Source organism: Plectropomus leopardus, chromosome 11 (genome assembly GCF_026936395.1).
Source record: "Plectropomus leopardus strain MGB_pleo_1.0 chromosome 11, ASM2693639v1, whole genome shotgun sequence".
Classification (NCBI taxonomy): Eukaryota; Metazoa; Chordata; class Actinopteri; order Perciformes; family Serranidae; genus Plectropomus; species Plectropomus leopardus.
The window spans coordinates 21,828,976-21,844,038 of NC_142186.1; the positions used below are offsets into that span (position 1 = coordinate 21,828,976).

General features: G+C 38.3%; 1 long non-coding RNA gene across 1 annotated transcript in view; it reads right to left on the minus strand.

Moving 5' to 3' along the window:
* The window catches only part of LOC148188257 (uncharacterized), a 68,146-nt gene extending 61,235 nt beyond the window's left edge, over positions 1–6,911 (minus strand). Inside the window, exon 1 of the long non-coding RNA XR_015778056.1 lies at positions 6,498–6,911. This is a non-coding gene — a long non-coding RNA (uncharacterized LOC148188257). The remainder of the gene's footprint in view (positions 1–6,497) is intronic.
* Positions 6,912–15,063: the final 8,152 nt, after the last annotated feature.

Consider the following 15,063-nt stretch of genomic DNA (forward strand, 5'->3'; position numbering starts at 1 on the left):
GATAATGTCATGTTAAAACTCAGGATCCACACTATCACTCAAATATATTTACAGTGGACAGTGGACCCTGCCTCATGTTACCTCACATAAAAAACTATTTAAATGAGTTGCAGCAAAAGAGAGCCATGGTCCCTCCCTCCTCTACACAGATCTGAGCCTGTCCCAGCACACATGGCTGACCTGCCTTGTCCTGGACAGTGTAACATCATATTGACAGACAACCACAATCACACACATGTTCACACCAAACCTTTATGTCTTTAGATTGGTGGACGGAAGCAGGAAACCACAGACACAGGGAAGCAATAATGGAAACTATTCAGCCACCACACTGCCCTGTGGACGTTTGAGAAAACTCCCCTAAGGCCATCTTCAGATACTGCATTCATAAAAATGAGACGGATGCAAGGTCACAGTGACCTTGACCTTGACCTTTGATCACCAAATTTTAATCAGCTCATCACAAAGTCCAAGTGAACATTTGTGCCAAACTTGGAAACATTTCCTCAAGGTGTTCTTGAGATACTGCGTTCACAAGAATGGGCCAGACAGATGGACAGTCCGACAGATGGACGGATGAGCGGAGGATGGACAACCCAAAAACATAATTCCTCCGGCCTTAGCTATCACCAGTGCGGAGGCAAAAAAACCCTGCTATACTAAAATGTGTAAGGAATTGATTGTTTTCGGAGAACAGGCCTACGAAAAATGCTCTCATATTTACTGTCACTTTTGAAGTACATATTAAATTATTCTAAATACTTGATTATCAGGGGCAGCACGGTGGCTTTGTGGTTAGCACTGTTGCCTCACAGCAACCTGGTTCGACTCCCGGTTGGAACGGGGCTCGGTCCGGGCGGGGGCCCTTCTGTGTGGAGTTTGCATGTTCTCCCCGTGTCTGCATGGGTTCTCTCCGGGGTCTCCCACAGTCCAAAGACATGCAGCTCAGGTTAATTGGTGACTCTAAATTGCCCTTAGGTGTGACTGTGAGTGTGTATGGTTGTTCGTCTATATGTGTTGGCCCTGCGATAGTCTGGCGAACTGTCCAGGGTGTACCCTGCCTTCCGCCCGATGACAGCTGGGATTGGCTCCAGCCCCCCCGCGACCCTTACGAGGACAAGCGGTTACAGAAAATGACTGACTGACTGACTTGATTATCAAAAAAAATCAGCAGAACACTGAATTGTAAAAATATTTGATAACTGCAGCTCTTTCACAGAGACTTGAAGTACTTTACTTTTTAGGTTCTTTTCATCCTCGGTCATATTTACAAAGGAATATGGTATTTAGTCAATTTGCAAATCAACCAATTTAGGGAGAGCGCTGAAGCACAACTAACAGAACTAGCATTTTATGTGGAACCTTTATGGAATTGCACCACTACAAATAACATGCCAGTAGGTATCAAGAGTGGGAGCCAGGAGAGCCCTTTACTTGAGAGGCGAAATTACATTTTTGTGACATTTATTTCCCTCTCCAGTGTTGCACAAGGCTCATTTGGTGGTGCCGTGGGGCTTGTTGGTTTCCACTGTAGTGATGTTGGGTCCATTAGAAAAGACTTTCACTTTACTTGTTGAGGAAAAAGCTGGCTTGTCAAAGCCACAGTTGTGAATTGCTGGGTGTTTTAGGGACAAGCCTCTGTGGGTGGCTTCAAAGTGCACTTTATCACCCCGGGGAGCCAGAGAAAATCACTTAGTGGGACGATTGCTTTTCTCTTTTAGAGGAGCACTTGTGATGGAGGTGGTGGTAGAAGAACATGAGATTCCATGACACTGGACACACTTGCCAGGTCATAAGAAGCCATTATATTTTGTTGTATTTTACACCTATGAGTCTCCATAACGATAACATTTGATGGGTGATGCAACTGAGACTAAGAGGCAGCTGACAGCACAAAGTATAATTGCTTAAACCTTTGAAACACGAGCAAACTGGCTAGATTTATTTCAAAGACATGGGAAGAAGACAATGAGCAATGTAGGAGGCAATGACCCAAAAGTTATCAAAACAAATATTAGAAAGTTGAAATAAAATTACCTGAAATTAACAAAAGAAAAAGAAAGAAAAGTAAAAGAACAAAAACAGGAAATGACCTGGAAAAAGGTGCTAAAATAAAATGAGAAAAAATAACTAAATCAATCAATATTTATAATAATAATAATAATAATATCAATATTTTTCTGTAACCCATTTTTTTAATACATAATAGAATTTTCTTGATATTTTTCCCTAGTTATTTGATAATTTTTGATGATTTTTCCCTTCTCTCTCTTTTGTTCAGCTTATGTTTTTTTTTTTTTTGTTAATTAAAGCAATTTTCTCAGGATTCTAAGGTTTAAATGCTAAAGGTGTCTGAACACAGCAAAAGAAAGTTGATGTTGATCGAGGTTTCAAAGGGTTAATGGTGTTTGTGCAAGCCTTGATAATACTTGGAAACAGGGACTCAGTTTTGAATTGGGCATTTCTTCCTGTCCATGAAATGCAATCACCACACCAGCTAGAAGAACAGCATTGCACAGCTGTATGAGAAAAGCTAAGCCATATTGTCCAAATTTCCAACTCCTCCCAGGCGATGTTATCTCATTTGGTGACATCATTAAACCAAGCCCTTACAGCCCCCATGGAAGAGTAACAGAGACTAGTCTACTGGACCAGTCTCAGGGTCAGAACACTGCTGTGGGAGCATCTGACTGCAAGACACTGATGAATGTCAGGAGACTGAAGCCCACCAGCCATCTGGCAGGCTGCAGACACTGGTGGGACAGTACCATCGATCTGTGTCATGTCTACAGGCTTGGAGCCTGAGAAGTGGCAAACGACAGTGGTCGATTTGTGAAATTTTTGTACAATTTTTCTTCTAATTAATTGTAGAAATGATAATAAATATCTTGAAATTTTAAAATATTTTTGACTGTCCATCTTGAATGCATTATTATGGCCTCATTCAAATATTTACATGCATGCTGCATTTGAAACAACATTCACATTCAAAGCCTGAAATATCACATTTGACTAACATTGCTAAGACTGACAATAGGATTTTTCCCAGCTTCTCCTTAAGGAAAAAAAACATCTATGTCAGCTTGACAACTCTGCAAAAACAAAATATTTGTAATAATTAAAAAGTTTATTTTAATCTTTTACCGTTTTATGCTAGACCTGTGCACTTCAAGAGACTTCTTCACTCATTTCAACCGAGACGGTACATTACATATTCTGCAACTAAGTTAGAATACTTTTTGCATACCACAGAAAATGTTTAATGTCTCATGGTCACTAAGATGCGTTTGACAATGTGTAGTCAGCAATCCAATATAGTCTGGTGAATAGATGCTGTGTCAAAACAAACATCCCACTGAGGAAAAATTTCCAGATGTTCAGCATATCTCAAAAACTCAGCACTTAAAATGAATCAACATAAATGCAAATGCTGGTGATATTACAACTCTGCACTTGAAGTAATGGCATTAAAGTGCAAATCACAAAAGCGTATTAAAAAATTAGTGTAATGGCTGTTTTTATGGGAGAAAAATAAGCCTTTTGTTCCTCATATTGGATCATTGTCATTGTGTAGCTGGATCATTTTGGGCCACATAGGGAGAGGAGACTTGGAAAGCAGAGAGGATGACATTAGCCTCTCAGCATGGGTGAGTGGACTGAGAGGGAGATTTCAGGAAGGAAGAAAATGTCTTTTTTTTTTTTTACTATGTATCTTTCCTGTGTTGTGAAACATCCTTGCAAATCAGGATATTGTTTTCATAAAAACTGTGGATGAATAAATCCTGTTGCTGTGCAGTGATGTGTAGCAGTCACATCAGTTATGTCAGACATACAGTAAATTCATATTCAATCGACTGGCATTGTCATTCCTTTATTATGAGACTGACAACTTGCTTATTATCAACATTAAATGTATGTTGTTTCGCTGCTATGTTCACAATTCTGAAACTAGACAGCTGGCAGATCTTTCCTGAATTATTTTCTCACTGAAAACAATTTATCAGTTTGTCATCTGAACAAGCTTTATCACATTTGCCTGCAAGGTTTTCGATATGGACCAATATGAGACAAGTATGTTTTGTAAAAGATTGTGGGGGGGTTCTACAGCTGAAATAATTGACAGATTGATAAAATTATATTTTTGACTTTTTAAAATTTTTTAAAGCAAAATGACAAAATGTCACTGGTTTCAGCTTGTCAAAAATGAATATTTATCACAGTCTTCTGAATATCAGTGACTTTTGGACTTTTGGTCAGACTTACCAGGACTCAAAGTAGAATTTTATTCCTGGAAAGATGCTCTGTTCATAAAACTAAAATATTTTATGTTATATTTGTTGTTATGTTATGTTATATTTTATGTTATAAAAAAGACACAAATACTTCTAAAAATGCCAAGAAAACAGTCAGTCAGTCATTTTCTGTAACCGCTTGTCCTCGTAAGGGTCGCAGGGGGGCTGGAGCCAATCCCAGCTGTCAATGGGCAGAAGGCGGGGTACACCCTGGACAGTTCGCCAGACCATTGCAGGGCCGACACATATAGACAAACAACCATACACACTCACAGTCACACCTAAGGGCAATTTAGAGTCACCAATTAACCTGAGCTGCATGTCTTTGGACTGTGGGAGACCCCGGAGAGAACCCATGCAGACACGGGGAGAACATGCAAACTTCGCACAGAAGGGCCCCTGCCCGGACCGAACCCCGTTCCAACTGGGATTTGAACTAAGGACCCTCTTGCTGTGAGGCAACAGTGCTAACCACAAAGCCACCGTGCCGTCCGCCAAGAAAACAAAGAAATAAAAAAAAAAGAAAAATGGCTGTAGCATTCACTATTGGTCAAGAAGTAGAAAACCTACAATGACCAAAATGCACTGCATTGCATGCACCAAACCAATACCAACTCCCGCTTGTGGGTGATGTATTGAGAGCTTGGACAATTTCTCACAGGAAACAATATGGTAACAAATGATTTGTGATTACAGTTGAACTGTAAGCTAAAACATTTTAGGCTTGATTTTCTTTTTCAATACTTTACCAGCACAGCTTAGTTTTACAGTTTCATATCAGTATTACCGCCTCCAGTTTTACAACACAGAAAACAGTATGTTGCCCATTCTTGATCACAAATTCTCATATTACAACTAAACTGAGGTACAATCTGTAGTTTAAGCAACATTCCTAGAGCCAGCAAAAATGCTCTGGATGAAAAATGCCATTCAGCAGTCTGAATAGAGCGAGATCTGTGCAATAGTAGGATGGATTGATGTTTACCACAGTTCATTAACACACACAACTTGCTTGGAAATCAGCAAAGTATCTGTTTAAATATTTTTCAATATGTCAGCTTGGCTCAGAGAAATTATGTTGAGCATTTTCACAAATTTCTAATATTTCATACAATGCCGCAAATAATCAGTGAATTGAGAACTAATCAGAGTTGGAGTTATAACAAAATAATCCTGAGTTACATCCCTATTTCCATCATTAACGTCTGTAATATAGGACACAGATGAGTCTCTAAAGTTGTTTGTGTGCATATGGTATTCATAAGTCAGCCCCATGTGAAAAAAAAGTAAAACCAAATAAAGTTCTCTGCTCCAAAGCTCAAAAATAAGTGAATTTACGACTGAATATAATCAGCTAAACAAATGCAGAGCAGCCATATTCAGCTACCAACTGTTTTGTCAATTTAAAAACAACAAACACAGTAAGTCTTCTTAAGCTCATGATGTCTCTGCCTTTGTATACATTACAATAATAGTGTGGGATCTTACTATTTGCCTTGTTATGAGGAGCCTCATTCTGCACCAACAGAATTAAAATATTCATGGTCCTGTTTTTCACAGCAGACAACTTGTCATAGTAGAAAAGGCACAGGTGTCCCTAATAACATTAAGAATGTCCCAGTAAGTCATGGCAGTATGACAGCATAGACAATACCAGCACCCTCACACTGAAGCACTTCAGTTCAATCCATGATTATTTTTATTATCAACACCTGTGCTTTACCTACTGTCACATGTCAAAATGTCTTCCACTAAAAAAGGCCTGCTATAACAGATAATTAAACATTTTTCTGCTATCCCGCCTTCCATGTGTAGTGGATAGTCTGATAGCAGATACAACAGGAGTAGCTAGAGAAATGTCCAGAGATAAATCAGTCGCCTGGGGTTCAATAATTAAAAGTCCCATTCATTTTTTTCTTTCCACAGACAATTACAGAAGCAGTTGGAGCAGCTCCTGCTTGAGTCATCAGCACTAGTGTTGGCCCTACAGCACATCTGACAGACTTCCAATAGCACTGCGCTCATAACAAAAGAATTAACAACAGACTAGCCAAATAGATGGATCATCAAACCACAAGCAACACAAAAACACAGACACTATGTGTACCAAAATGCACCGCAATGTTGACAATACTAAGCTAACTTTACCAGACATACAGCGCAGGCATAACTTTAGCAGCAATGAAACAATGAAATGCTACTCACCATCAAATAGCCCAAAGAGGCAGGTGTTGGTGAAGGGCTGTTTCATGGTGATATTCTTCCACTGGTTCATGGACGTGCTGGCTGAGTTTCTCCCAGAGGACAGCTCCGTTAACAGGGTCTTCCGTGTGAAAGTGGAGGACAGCTAACCGGCTGCACCTGAACAATGCTAACGCTAGCCACTGAGCTGCTAACTAGCATTAGCATTAGCAAACCGAGAACTGATCTACTCTGCTACCTTTCCTCACTTGTTGCGCCCGTTTCGACCAAATAAAGTTGTTTCTGTGTTATTTAGTGAACAGAAATGATGAAATATTTAACACAGCCTCTTTTTGACAACATAGCTAGCTCAGCTGACTTCAAAGAGGGATTTGACAGCTACTAACTAACATCACCTGTGTGGACACAATTGTGCTGGGCAGCTCCACCCTACTGACCAGAAGTTGTGTTTTTTTTTTATTATTATTATTTTAGGTCGTGGTGATGCACGTGTAATACTGATATTTTCTATTTTATTGGGGAGGGGATGCTGCAATTGTTTCAAATATGGGAAGGAGAATTCACTGTACAGTTTTAATAGATCAAATTATTATTATTTTTTTAGTTGCTTCATTTAAAGAAGGGGTAAACATACACATATCTGTGTATATTAACATATGTAGGATACCAACAGGTGTGGTTAGAAGTTAGGCTTTAATCTGAGTATAAAATTTAATAATAAATTGGTGTCCCAGTTTAGGTTTAAGTTTAGTTTATTTAAGAAGGGACAGTGAAAATTAATAAATACACAAGGTATAAAAATGCAAGAATTAGCCAGGAGTGTATTTTTCATCTGTAGTCCCTTGACCAAGGTGTTACAGAAGGCTTCTGAAAACACAACAAAGCAAACAATAAATAAATAAATAAATAAATAGGGCATGCAGTTTAAAAGACTCACTTGGTAGGGCCTGCACCCTATTTGACATTGTTGCAGTCCCACCTCTTTTTCACCCAAAAATGATATTCTTCAAAGAACAGTGTGTAAGATTTAGTAAGATTTAGTGGCATTAAGCAGTGAGGATTACAGATCGCAATCAGCTGAAACTTCTCCCATTTAGAATTCCTTTAGTGTTAAATGTTGAGGAGGTTTTTTACCAGGAATGTATTATCAGATCAGTCATCTCTAAAAACGCAGAATAAAACAGTTTCACGTTACAGATCAGTGTTTCTCTGATGCTGCTCAAAGGGGAGAGGCTTCTGGATATGGTGGTCGACACGAAAACGGGAATGATCCCATCTGGAACCAATGTTTTGTTTGTCCTTTGAGGGCTACTGTAGAAACATGGTGGTGCAATATGACAATCTAGACAAGGACCTGCTCCACATATAGATATTTTGGCATGAAATTAATAACAGTTTGTTTGTGTTCTTTAGCCTTTGCTGTTTTGTTGCATCTCCATAGTAATGGACGCTGAAAATGTTAGAGACGTGCCACCATTTTGACTAGTACGGCTAAAATGGGCTGAGAGCTTGTTTAATGGCTTTTAACAATGAAAACCTTTTATTTCTGTCTGGTAAGGCAAACCTGTAGCAAAAACAAGGCTATTGACATCTGTCTATGGCTAATGGGTTACTGGGTTTTTAGTTTTCATGGGCATTCCTGGCAGTCATAAGACAAAGGAAAATAGCTGTTTTCATAATCCATTATTGTGCATACATTACAGCTGTGCTGTACTGGATCAAGAATACTTAGCTATTATAGCTAATATTACTTGAGCAATATTGACTCAATCAGTTTACCTCTGATAATCAAACAGGTAATATGCAAACATTAAAATCTGCTCTCATTGCAGTGACATACATTACTACAGATGAACATCAGAGACTGCTTGAACCATAGTGCCCTTGCAGCCCGGGAAGCAGCTGAAAGTAGCACCAAAGCACTTTTCCTTTCTTCTAAGTCATTACATACAAGGATTAGAGGACAAATTCCAGGAAAAGCATTAGCAATTAGACATCCAGCAGCCGTCAAGGTATGTAATTATAGGCTATGTGTGTGATTAGGGTAAGAGGTTCAATAAATTACATTAACATACTTTTAAAATCACAAGGGAGAGTCTACAAGGACCCTAAAAGAGGCAGAATGCACATATTGATTTCCCTTCCCCCAATGGAAATTTATTTGGTGGCTGCTGAGCAATGAGGGCCATTGCAGTGCTCAATTTCCTGACAGAAACAGTTGAAACTCTACAGAGCAAGTGAGGGTTCTGCAGGAAATGTGACATATTTTATTAATAAGACAAATTCCTATGTTCAAGGCCATTTTGTCAACAGTTATGGCGTACTTAGAAAAAAAATTCTGCTTTTACACAGAAGTCTGAAGCATTTTTTTTATTTTTCTGTCCCATTCTGCACAGAGAAAATAAAGCAAAACACACATTTTCTTTTATTTGGCTGTTAAAATTTAAACCCAAGTCATCAGGCATTCTTGGACTCCTTCACTTCACTTCATTTAAAATCACAAAGGTACAAGTGCAGGATGTAGATGAAAAACAATATAGAAATAAGTGACTACAGCTGACTGTTTCATCTCTTGCCAGTTGAATCTGATTAAGTTTGTTAATAAACTGAACACAACTTCCTAACAAGATGACGCTAATTGATGGGACAAAGTGATAAAGTTTAAAGGCTGATTAAGTAAAGTTGTCTTCATGTTTGGGCTATGTAGCATACAGCTGACAACTCCAAACACTTCTTGATGTCAGAGTGTGTGCATGTGTGCATGTCTATTGTACGGTTGCCTGGCAGAGCCTGAAACGCAGCTGTTGGCTTTAATCGACTTTTCGGATAGGGAAGATTTTCCAGTCCAGGGACACACACCTTCAAATCGGCTCAGAAGCTCGCTGGCAGGGAAGGGAGCCCCATCTCCATGGTCAAATGGCACCTTTCAACCCGTCTGCTGACGGGCTGGCTGGAAGATGGGGCTCAGGGTCCAGGGGAAGGGGCTGGCAGCACCAGCACGGCAGTCTTTTACGGTGGAAGAACCTAATTGCACAAGGCATCTCCAAACCCCACGGAACTGGCAGCTGTCCACACCTTTCCCTGGAGCTGGCTTAGAAGAGTGCATCACTCATATGAAAATCATGCTGGAAGCACAAACCAAGGGTTTTCGAAAACTTCACCTGAAGTTTGATTCTGTAAATGGTCTCTTTTTCTCCATTCCAACTCCAGTTTCCTCTGCAAACTGCCTGCCAATGGAAACACTCACAGGAACATGCTTAAAAACTATTCAAGGTGCATGAAATGAAAAAATTCAGGTAAAAGGTTATGCAGAGGTAGCAATGGTGGCTACTGTTTCAGCATGCTACAATTCAAGGTAAATGATTCAAATTCATTTCACAAAGGTATTTAAAGGGATAGTTCAGTTTTTGAATTGGGGTTGCATGGGGTATTATCCATAGACAATATATTATATACAGTAGACGTCAGCCAGCATTGCTAAGACAAGGAAGCTAAACAATCCACTGGTGTTGAGGGGCCAGCAACAAAACAAATTTGAGCCACCAAAAAGAGTCTCATATAAAAAAATAAAAAAAAAAAAATTCAGTGGGTGCAATATTATGAGTATTTTAACTTAATGGCAAAGAATGATGTCCAATAATATATAAAGCTTTTATATTGCTCTCAACAAAACCAACAAAGAGTCCTGATTTATGAATTACAATTTCTGTGCACACTGAGCCGCTGGTCTACCACTGACTTGATTAGTTAGTTTGTTTGTAATTGTGTATCATTGGTATTTAAAGGGGTCATTTTGGATTCACCAAAGTGACACAATTATTCAAACTAACTAGCTTATGAACTAAAGTGACTGCCAATGGAGTCTGGTTACTTTGATAAGAGTACAGATGGGGAACTGAAGATGTTAACAGCTTCCCCATCGAAACAGGCTGACTGACTGAAAAGTAAAGTGGATAAAATATTCTCAATATAGGATATATTTAAACTGATATCAATGGTTTCAGGATGGACTTTTTTAGGTGGCCAAAATACATTTTGATGCTGACCCCCATCTGCAGAAGTACATTAGTAACTGTCTGTGCCGGACTCCAGCCTACTTCTCCAAACTGGGGGCGTGCCGACTGACATCTACTGTATGTAATACGCCCTGGATAATTAACCCATACCACCTCAAAAAAATCAAACTGTCTGTTTAGCACGCTTGTCATTCAGTATTTCTTGCTCAAATATATAAAGTGACACTTTTAAACCCGGCCTCTGATGCACTGTGTCTTTAATATTACCTACACTAAAGCCTTTTCTAGGAAAATAAAGCTTTTTCATTTGCCCTTGAAATTCTTGATTGTGTGTGAAAGCTGAGCATTTTTCCTCTTCAACCACATCACCCCCCGTTGTCCATCTTCCAGCTGTCTGGTATGTGGGCCCTGCTGCTCCTGTTAACTGCTTGGAATAGCAGTTTAAGTGGAGTGTCAGAGCCCACAGCAAAATGGTTGCCATTCTTCAGGAGGAAAGTATGCGGCACATGGCATCATTAAGCGGATGAGACCCTCAAGGTGATGTAGGCAGTCTCCATTGATACTCCTTAGTACCATCAATTCTGCTTATGGAACCACTTACCTCCCAATGGCCCCGTAATCTATTTTTAATATTTGCCAGATAAGTGCACTCACAGACATTCTTCAAGGAAAGACTGGACTTTTTATCATTAGTCACTAAAGAAAAAAGAAAAAGAAAAAAGGACATATGCTCTTTTAAAGGTAGTATACCTTGGTTCCAAACATTAAAATGATCCAAGGCCTCTGTATTTATGTAGACTGTTTTTACTCGCATGGTTATGATGACGAGCATACTGACAAGTGGAGGGATTTAAAAAAAAAATTCACAGAAACACCAAAAATTGGGGGAAAAAATGCTGTCCACCTCCAACTGATTATCATTTTGATGTTTTGTTTTGCATTGTTTACCTTTTCATTCTTTGTGGTCCCACAGTCCACCCTTCTGTATGTATAAAGATAATAATTGCAAAATCAACACATATTTCCCTTTAAATGCATTTTCCTTAATTACAAGAAATATTTTACATGTTACATGTTATATATAAGGTATGTATCTTTATTTTTGTTTGCCAAAAAGTCAAAAAGTCAAAAAAAAAAAAAAAGAGAATATAGTGACATATCTGTTAGGGGCAGGAGCGGAGCCAGACTTTATTAAAATTTGGGGGTCTGCTGGCTCCCCATGTTACCAGGGGGAGATTTTTTTCCCCCCCTACCTATTCCTTTCCTATTTATGTCAGCTATAATAGTTGTTAAGCTATTTGAGATTACATTTAAAAATATATATTTGGGAAAACATAATTGCAGAGGAGGAAAAAATCACTATAGAGCTTACATCCTTTTTTTCCAATTTCTAACAGTTTTCTGAGTGATTAACAATTTTCACTTTTGCCATATAAAATGTGGCCAAAAAAAGTCTGATGTAACTAATTTTAAATTACATAGGTAGGGTAGAATTTGGCATAAACAGCATTACTAATCTTGAAACCAATTTTTGTTTCACTATGCTGGTGTAGAGTTCACAGAATGAATGTTTAGTTGGCAAGCCTGCTACATTTGAATCCATGCCACAATAATCTGGGCTGCTCTGATTGCAAATCAAGGATATCTGACAATGCCAAGCAAATGTGGTCTTCTGAATTGAAAATTAGACCAACAGAAGACGTTTTACTTAATTATATTAGATTTCTCTAAGGAACAGCACAGAAGGATAAAGAACACATTATTATCTGAATGACACAAAATTGAAGGCATTTTAAAAACCTAAAAAAATCAGCGCTTTTGAGAAAACAGAGTACAATTGTACTTGATGACGATGATGTTGTTAACAGGGTAACAGTAACAGTACATATTGTTCTTGTGTGTTGTATTGCAGAATCGGCCTTCATGGTGCCGGCCCTGATGCTGCATTATCGTGACTGTCATGACCTGTTGATGGTGATGTATACAACACTGGAAATGGTTTATATACTTAAGAGATGTTTGTCTGTGCTAACTTCATTATTAGACGCCCTGTGGAGTTATAGTGGACACATTAATCTGCTCCTGTTGAGTATGAACGTGCACCGGTGCGAGTGACCTGGTGCACAGATTAACTTTGCACAGATTAGCTGTTGTTTCTGTCTCATATTATTGTACTTTTATGTGTTTTCCTAATGTTTTTACACTTTCTGCAACACAAATTGCTCTCTTGGACAATAAAAATTGAATTAAACTGTATTGAATTAAATTTAATTTAATCGAATCAAATCGAATCGAATCGAATCGAACCGAACTTAACTGAATTGAATTGAATGGAATTGAACTGAACTGAACTGAACCAAACTGAACGGACACATTAGGGCAGGAGCCCTGGAAGCTGGGCCTATGCTCCGCCCCTTTTTGGGGTCACTCAGATCAGAGCAACTAACTCTTTTGACCTCTTATGAACAAAAAACAAAAAACTATTGTATTTAAAAATGTTTTACAATGGGGGTCTCCAATCCCTCAGACAGAAGTGATGCATCATTTTCTGCACAAACATGATCCTAATTATAAATCATTTTCAGTGCTGGACCGAGAACAGTTGTTGCCTTAAGCAGGCTAGACCCCATCCCTTTCATATTTATTGTATTTATTACAAATAAGAGAAGAAGGTAATGAGAAATCAATAAAAATTAACAACTTTGCTAAGAAACAATAATAATAAAATGCTAACAATGAATAAATACAGTGAGTGCAAAAATGCAAATTTTTGACCCTAAAAGATTTTGATTGTCCAATTTCTCTTACTGTAATTCTGTCCACATGCACTTCACTACACTCTTTCCTTGTGTTAGATTTGTAATCTTTTTAAACATTAGGGGAGAAATCATGAAGTATCAAGCTGATAAATTGATAATTAGTACTTTGTATTTTGAGCTCCACAGGGTCTCCACAACCAACCCATGACCCCAAAAGAACATAAGGCTTTATTGCATTTTTTTTTTTTTTTGTCAAGCACAGAAAAGGAATAGTAACTGCTATATTAACCCTTTCAAATCTGGATGGACTTTTATGTCTTTTATGTGCTGCATTTAAATGCCTTTCATAAGTATTTAAACCTTTGAAACCTGGACAAAAAGGTTTAACTCTCTTCAAAAAACATGGAAAAAAGCAATGAGAAAATTGCAAAAAAATTAGTAAAAGGTGACAAGAAAACAACCTGAAAATTAATGTTTAAAATAAGGAGAGGGAGAAGAAAAAAAATAAACTATCACAAAAAACAAAACAAAACAAAAAAGGTTTTTGTGATAATTAGAATTGTATATTCAAAATATGCTACACAATATATAATAGTTTTTCATTTTTTTGTTTGGTTGCTTTTTTACTTACTTTTTTGTGGTGCTAATTTTCAGATAATTTTCTTGCAGCTTTTTCTTTCAAAAATGTAGCTATTTTTTGGGTCATTTCTTGTTGAACTGCTGATTGCCTTGTTTTGTATTTTTGAAAGAAATCAAGCAGATTTGCTCAGGTTTCAAATTTTTAATCTGAATTTTTAAAACTCTAAAATACTGATACTGACATTGGCCCCATGAATGCAGGCTCAGTCAGGCTCTGATCTGTTGTTTATCTATCGTATTAATATCTGTCTACACATCACATTGTCTCACAGTATGTACGGTGTACTATTGTAAACAGTTAATAGAAATGTCAGCAACTAAACTTGTGAGCACCAAATGAACCAGACGATATGAAGTTCCTAAACACCTCGCTGCTCACTATTATCAGATGCCTTTGCTCCCCTCCTCCCTTTAATCAGCGCTCTTGACTGAGTGCAGATGTCATAATTATTAATCTGTTCAGACGAGCCTGTGATGATTGATGAGAGGCACATCCTAATCAATGGTGAACGCATGATAAGTGTTTACTGTGAAGATTATGGCAGCAGCACCTCAGGTGGAGTGGCTTTTCTCCTCATTATACCGCCAGCAAATAACTCACTGACACTTACACCTGATCTTTAATCAGGGATTATCTGTCACTTGACATTATTTTCAAGAATTTGTTATTCTGCCAGATTCTTCTTTGAACCTCAGACAAGAAAACAAATGAGTTATTTCTCTGTCACTGGCTTTGATGGAAATATTTCAAGTATTTTGGACGCTTGTGAGGCTTGTGTTTCTCCAAGCTTATGTCCTTATTGATGCAATTAAACCATTTTTGGTCCAGACTTTAATTGAGACTTTGTGCAATTTTCTTTTGGACCACGTCGATAACAGAACCTTCTGTTACATTTCCCTGTCATGGTTTATAATGCCCAATTTCTTCCTGAACATTAGTTGAGTTAGTTTCATGTTCATTGACTCTTGGACTCACCAGCGCTGTGAAAAAGGAAACAGCAAACACTGTCTCCGCAAATCTTAGCAAGAGCTTTCAAAGTCTGACATTCCTAGCTAAGGGCTCAGTGCAGAGACCCACAAAGCACAAGCGAACGCTGGCCCAGAATGCAAATACCTCTCGTAAAAACCAGCACTCAAGCTTGTTTGGAACTGCTC